The sequence below is a fragment of the Cannabis sativa genome, chromosome 2, assembly GCF_029168945.1.
Source record: "Cannabis sativa cultivar Pink pepper isolate KNU-18-1 chromosome 2, ASM2916894v1, whole genome shotgun sequence".
NCBI classification, from domain to species: domain Eukaryota; kingdom Viridiplantae; phylum Streptophyta; class Magnoliopsida; order Rosales; family Cannabaceae; genus Cannabis; species Cannabis sativa.
In genome coordinates, this window is record NC_083602.1 from 82,671,545 (window position 1) to 82,679,159 (window position 7,615).

The window sequence follows — 7,615 nt, forward strand, 5'->3', positions numbered from 1 at the left end:
GAGTGGTAGCGGTACTTTATGAAGTACCTAAATTATGTGGTTATGAAGTTGTGGAACGATCAAGCGTGTTATTATGTGATGAGTTGTAACTAAATATATTGTGTTATGGTATGATTGAATGAACGTTATATTACTTATGAAATTAATATCTGTAACTGACGGGGGGTAAAAATCATGTTGTAGGGATGTAAGAATTGAGTGCTTTGTGAAGCACTAAGATTATGTGTTTGAGTGCTTTATGAAGCACTAAGATTATGTGTTTGAGTGCTTTATGAAGCACTGAGATTATGTGGTTACTGTAACATATGAATTAGAGTGATTTATGAAGTACTGAAAGTGAGTGTTTATAATGATGTGTGATTAGGGTACTTTATGAACCACTGAGATGGTTGATTATGAATAGCTATAAATATACTTTATTATGTACTAAGTATGCTTACATAAGCATTATGTTATTTTTGTATATGTAAATTGACATATGTAAGATCTACCGGTATGTATATTATATTATTATGAAATCTGCCTGTACTTTCCATAATGTCTAATTAGTAGTTTTTCTTGTTGAGTCATTGTGACTCACGGGTGCTTCGTGATGCAGGTAAGGAAGTTAGAAGCTGTGTTCAGCCATGAGTCAAAGGTCTCCCAGCAATGTACATATCAGTCGTGGGGTCTTGGCTTCTGGGAAGCATGATCGAATTCCTTTCTATGTTTGGAAATGTAAACTATTGTAAAAGAATATTTTTATTTTATTAACAGGGGATCCCTATATTACGACAGTATTTAAAATGAAAGTCTTTATTTTGAATTTATATCAAGATTTAAATTACACCACATTTTTCCAAAATTTATAGATTAGTGATAATAAGTTTTTTTTAAAAAGCACACACGTGGCGTCCCTGAGGGTCAGGGCGTTACATCGGAATTCCATGCACAATTCTCCTCCTTGCACCAACTCCCATTGCATTTAGGAGACTTGGTCGAAGTTAAGCGACGACCAGGCGAGCCTCTCCAAGCATACATCAGTAGATTCATGACGGAGGCGACCAAAGCTTCACGGGTAACGGAGGATGGAAAGTTATCCGCAATACGAGGGGCATCGAAGTCCTCGGTGAACTCTAGAAGGATATAAGGAAGAACGGGTCGGTAGACTCAATGAGTGATTTTCTTGACCGTGCCGAAGGCTTCATCAAGCTCAAAGAAGCCATTCAACGAGCGGAAGGTGAGTAAAAGCCTGGCAAGTCAAAGGCTCCTTCCACTAGAACATCCGCCCAACTTCCCCACTACCCAAGTAATTCAAGCTCAAGTGGTAAGCGTTCCAGTAACAACCACAAGCAAGGGAATGGGAAGAATGGAAAGTTTACTGGCAAATCCGAACAAGCTCCCTAGGAGAATCATGCCAAATACACTGCATTTACTATCCTGACTGAAGATATAGAAAGTATATACATGGCAACTCAATCGCTAGCCCCGTATAAGAAGCCTGGGCCAATGAAGAAAGATGCCAACAAAAAGGACATGACAAAGTTTTGTCGGTTCCACGGAGACTACGGCCACGACACTAATGAATGTACAACTTGAAGCGGGAAATTGAATTCCTAATAAGGAAAAACAATCCACACCTGCAAAAATATGTTAAGACCGACCAAGGTCAGAGGAACGACAACAACCAAGATTTTCTACCTCCACTGGTAGATGGACATCTGCAAGTCATTGTTGGAGGCCCACACATTGCTAGAGATTTGGGCAAAGCTCGGGAGAGGTATGCCCGAACAGTGCAGCACGAGCAAGAAGAAGTCATCCTGGCCGTGGAAGAAAGGAAGCCCAAAGTTCCAGGAGCAGGAGAGCCAACCATAACCTTCAACGATGAAGACGCTGTCAAAATTAGATTTTCGCACAATGACCCACTGGTTGTGGAAGTCCAGATAGCCAATAAAATGGTGGCCAAAACCATGATCGATAATGGAGCCTCTTCCAACATCTTGTTCAAAACTGCTTACGAAAAGATGGGACTCCAACTCAAGGATCTAAACCCATGCCTCTAGCCTGTCTATGGTTTCTCCAGTTAAGGAGTCGCACCTCTAGGACAAATTCATCTACCCCTCACTGTTGGACAAGCTCAGACGAGCATGATTGTAATGGCACAGTTCCTAATATTAGATGTTGCTTCAGCTTTTAACGTAATGCTTGGTCGACCGGCCTTGTATGACTTAAAGGCTGTCACGTCAATATTCCACTCGTGCCTGAAGTTCCCAACAAAGAATGGGTTAGGGTGTTTAAGAGGAAACCAACAGTCTACTCGGGAATGTTATAACCTTGCAGTGGCCAAGGCTAAGAAGGAAGTATCCTCCAGCCAGAGCACGGACAAGGGGAAAGACATTCCCAAGTAGGGAACTTCCCAAGGCGGGGATGAAGATGTAGATCCTCAACTTGGGGACCCAAGCAGCAATGTTAGACCTATAGAAGAATTAGAAGAGATCGAAATCGATCCAGATATCCCGACCAGAAAGATAAAGATCGGAAAAGGTTTGTTGCTCGAAGTAAAATCAGAATCGATAAAATTTCTGAGAGCAAACCTAGACGTTTTTGCCTGGTCACATGCGGATATGGTTAGAATTGATCCTTCTATCATTTCACATGTTGTGAATATCGATCCCAACTTCTGGCCAGTTCAACAAAAACGAAGACTGTTGGACAAAGATCGAGCAGTAGCCCTGAAGGATGAAGTTGAAAAGCTGCGCAACAACAACTTCATAATTGAAGCTTTCTACCCAGCTTGGGTCGCGAATCCCGTCCTAGTGCCCAAGCCGAACAAGAAATGGCGAGTCTGTATTGATTTCACACACCTCAACAAGGCATGCCCTAAAGACTGTTTTCCACTTCCAAGAATCGATCAGCTCGTAGATGCAACAACAGGGCACGAAATATTAAGCTTCAAGGACTCTTACTCAGGCTACAATCAAATCAAAATGCATCCACCAGACCAAGAACATACAAGTTTCCGAACAGATATGGGTCTATATTGCTACAAAGTCATGTCGTTTGGTCTAAAAAATGCTGGACCTACGTTCCAAAGATTGGTAAACAAAATGTTTAAAGATCAGATCGGGCGAAATAATGAAGTATACGTGGATGATATGCTCGTCAAATCCAGAAAGGCTGGGGGGCACATAGACGACTTGGACAAATGCTTCAAAGTCCTCAAAAAATACAACATGAAACTAAATCCCTTAAAGTGTTCCTTCAGAGTCAGCTCGGGAAAGTTCCTAGGCTTCATCGTCAATGCCCTAGGAATTGAAGCTAATCCAGAAAAGATTCAAGCCCTCCTGGATATGAACTCGCCAACAAAAACCAAAGAAGTGCAAAGCTTAACTGGTCGGATCGCCGCGCTCAGCAGATACGTTTCAAAATCAACAGACAAGTGTGTCCCATTCTTCAACATCCTGTGAGGAAACAAGCAGTTCGAGTGGACGGAGGAGTGTGAAAAAGCTTTCTAAGAGCTAAAGGCACAACTTGCAAAACCTCCCGTACTCTCAAAACCTTTGGACGGCGAGAAACTGAGAATATACTTAGCTGTCACGGAACATGCCGTGAGTGCCGTACTAATCAGAGAAGAGAATAATGTACAGCACCCAGTCTATTACATCAGTAAAAGACTCATTGAGGCCGAGGGCCGATACCCGTTAATAGAAAAACTCGCCTACTGCCTCATTCTAGCAACAAGGAAGTTGAGGCCTTATTTTCAAGCTCATCCTATTCGGGTATATACCGACCAACAACTACGCCAAATACTGCAAAAACTAGATGCTTCTAGACGGCTACTCAAGTGGGCGGTAGAGTTGGGCCAGTATGAAATCACTTTCCAACCCCGAACAGCAATCAAAGGCCAAGCTTTAGCAGACTTTGTGGTAGAATGCACAGGCAAAAAAGAAAGCATACCAGAAAACAACCCCAAACCAGTACAAATACCTCAGCCAAGTCACAATGAGGACAAATGGACCTGGAAACTACATGTGGATGGGTCGGCTACAGATCAACTATCTGGTGCAGGAATTGCCCTTGTCACGCCTGGGGGGCAACACCTGCACGATGCAGTCAAGTTCGGATTCAAAGCATCTAACAACGAAGCCGAGTACGAAGCTCTAATCGTTGGGCTAAGACTAGCCTAGGAGATGAAGGCCGAACACATCGAAATCTGCAGTGATTCACAGCTGGTGGTAAATCATGTATCCGGAGAATACGAAGCTCGGGGAGAAAAGATGATAGCATATCTGAGCAAAATACATGATATGCTCGCATAATTCAAAAGCTATGGTCTCAGACAAATTCTAAGAGAAGAAAATACAACTGCAGACGCGTTAGCTCGATTGGCAAGCAGCAATGTAAGTGACAAGGCAAACTTGGTTCCTATCCAGTTCCTCGAAGAGCCTAGCATCACTGGCACGGAAGAAATCAAAATGATTGATACATCCCCAAACTGGATGACACCAATAGCGGCCTACCTCGAGTCTGGGAAACTCCCAGATAACCGAAATGAAGCTTGAAAAATGAGAAGGAAAGTGGCACCGTATATCATAGTAGAGGGAGTCATGTACAGAAGAGGATTCTCGATGCCATTGCTCAGATGTGTCACTCAAGAAGAAGCTGCACAACTCCTATCCGAAGTACACGACGGATTCTGTGGAAATTATGCCACCGGACAAAGCTTATCCAAGAAAATTCTAAGGCATGGTTACTTCTGGCCAACGATGATTGAAGATTCAAAAGCCTATGTTAAGAAGTGTGAAAATGCCAGAGATTTTCAAAGATACTAAGAGCTCCACCCAACGAGTTAACATAGATGCAAAGTCTGTGGCCCTTTGCCATTTAGGGGATTGACCTGATCGGACAATTACCCAAAGGTAAAGGTGGAGTGCACTATGCAGTAATAGCGATTGATTACTTTACTAAGTGGACTGAAGCTGAACCACTCGCAACCATTACATCAAAGAAAGTTCAAGACTTTATTGTGAAGAACATAATATGCCGGTTCGGACTACCGTACAAAATAGTCTCAGATAATGGCAAACAGTTCAACAGCCAATCCTTTACTAATTTCTGTGCGAACCATGGTATCATCAAAAGTTTCTCCGCAGTGGCGCATCCTCAGGCAAATGGTCAAGTTGAAGCAGTCAACAAAACCTTGAAGGATACACTGAAGAAAAAACTTGAAGATGCTAAAGGAAACTGGGCAGAAGAGCTTCCTGAAGTTCTATGGTCATACCGTACAACTGAAAAAACGGCAACCGGACAGACACCATTCGCAATGGCGTACGGTTATGAAGCTATGCTGCCCGTCGAACTTGAGCCACCTACCCACGGAAGATTGACGTACAATCAAGGTACCAATCACATACTCCTAGTAGAATCACTTAATGAAATCGAAGAAAGACGAGCAATTGCAAACTTAAAGTTGATGGCCCATCAACAAAAAGTAGCTCGGTATTTCAACAAACAAGTGAAGGCTCGGAAATTCTTCGTGGGAGATATGGTCCTGAGAAGGGTATTCCTAAACACCAAAGACAGTACGGCAGGTGTACTTGGACCTAACTAAGAAGGACCATATCAAGTGGTCGAAGTTCTCGACTCTGGAGCATACAAGTTAGGTAAGTATGACGAAAAAATGCAACTCATTCTAGTACCACGGTATTGGAATGGAGAACATTTAAGAAAATACTACCAATGAAGTACCAGGTTGGATGACCACTTTAAGAACTAAATGAACATTTTCTTTTAAGTGAATGGCCTTCTGGGTGGACTACGCTCAAAGGTTTCGATAAAAGAAACAAAGTACTCAGGTCAGGTGACCACTTTAACGTACAGTTTCTTATGTCTGCAATTTGTTTTATCTCATGTTAAGCTAAAAGCTCATACTAGATCAAATAGCTCGGATGTAAGTTACTACGATAACAAATACACTTTTCGATCAATAAATGAATAAAGATAGTTATTTCAAAATTCAGATTGAGTCGAAATTATCAGTATGTTTCTAATTTACCATACAATGCGTACAAAAGGTTTGGTCAAACCCAAAACACCGAACAGATAAACAATATATTTGTAAAAGACAAGTGACCAAGAGTCATGCGTGTGCTCGGTCACTTGGGGGGCACCTATACCTGTACAAAGCATTTGGTAAAAATAAAACAATCACAATTGCACGACAATTATAAACAGAGAATGATATTCATTAAGGATAACAAAAGCACGTAATACTGGGATTAAAAGCTGCCTGGTCAGCCTGTTGTCCGAAAAATGAAAAATAATTCCAAGTTTAAAGACCGCTTTGCCGGTCTTGATGTCTTAGAAAAGGCCCTGAGGTCGAATAAGATATATAAAATAAAGAGATAAAAAGAGAAGTGTTTAAGCAGCTGGAGTCCCAGGCTCTTGGTTCGGTTCTTTTGGACCAATCGGAGCAGGAGGATCTGTTGCTTGAACAAGAGGTACATTCGCAGTCTGACAAGAGGTTGAAGCAGCCACCTCAGTTTCTCCATAGGCCACTTGGGACGCGCAAAACTCAAGGTACATGTTCTTAGCAACACCCAAGTAGTCGAAATTGGCCTGAGGATTAGCCTTCCAAAAATCAAAGAAGAGCTCAAGACCGGCTGTCTCCAAGGCATTGACCTTCTCCTTCAACCTGGCCACCTCGACCGAAAGCTCCTCCTCCTTGGCTTCCTTCTCCTCCTTCATCCGATGAAGAACTGCTCGAAGGGAGGTCCTCTCATCCTGAAGACTGTTTACCTCAACAGATAAGGTCTTGATGGTCTCCTCAAAGCGGTCAGCAACCTCGAGATCCTTAGTCAGCTCAGTGATCTTCTTCTGAGCGGCAAACAACTTCTTGTTGGCTTCACCCAACTCCAACCGAACAACTCCGACTTCTGCACTGGCTTCTTCAGCATCCTTCCTGGCCAAGTCCGCCTCCGCCCTCATGGTGTCGGACAGAGCCGTGTTCCTGGAAGCAGTAGACTTAGCCCGGGAGTAAGTATAGGCCAACTTCAGACCGGCCTGCACAAGGAAAAAACTTTAGCATTTGAGCTAAGTATGGAAGATTAAAGGGAAGTATCAAGAAAGACTTAACCTGGTGAACTCCTTCAAGACTCCGTCCACCAGCAATTTCAAAGAAGAGTCATTGTCAGCACCAGCCAGTTGTTCACTGACCTCAGGAACCAGCCAGTTCATGTAATGGGCTAGCATCTCCTTGCCCTTCTTGGCCTCTAGAAGCACCGGCAAAGGTGGAATAGGTGCCCGCACTCGTTCAGGATCACTCCTGACCAGTTCAGACCCAACCTTCGATGGTCCAGACTCCTTGGACTTAGCAGCTTAGAGGGGTTTGCAGCAGTTAGCTCCTTGGAAAGATCAATGACCTCCCCAGTAGGCCTCTTTTCCTTAGAAGAGGACCCCTCACCGCCCTTAGACTTCTTGGCCGGAAGAGAGGCACTAGAGCTTCCGCCCATTCTCTTCTTCAGAGCCTCAAACATCTACCGAGACATGTCTGTACAGAACGAAAAACAACATGGTTAGAAAACAGACATCAGAAACATAAGGTATGAAAGTCAAGAAGCTCAAAAACAAGACAAAG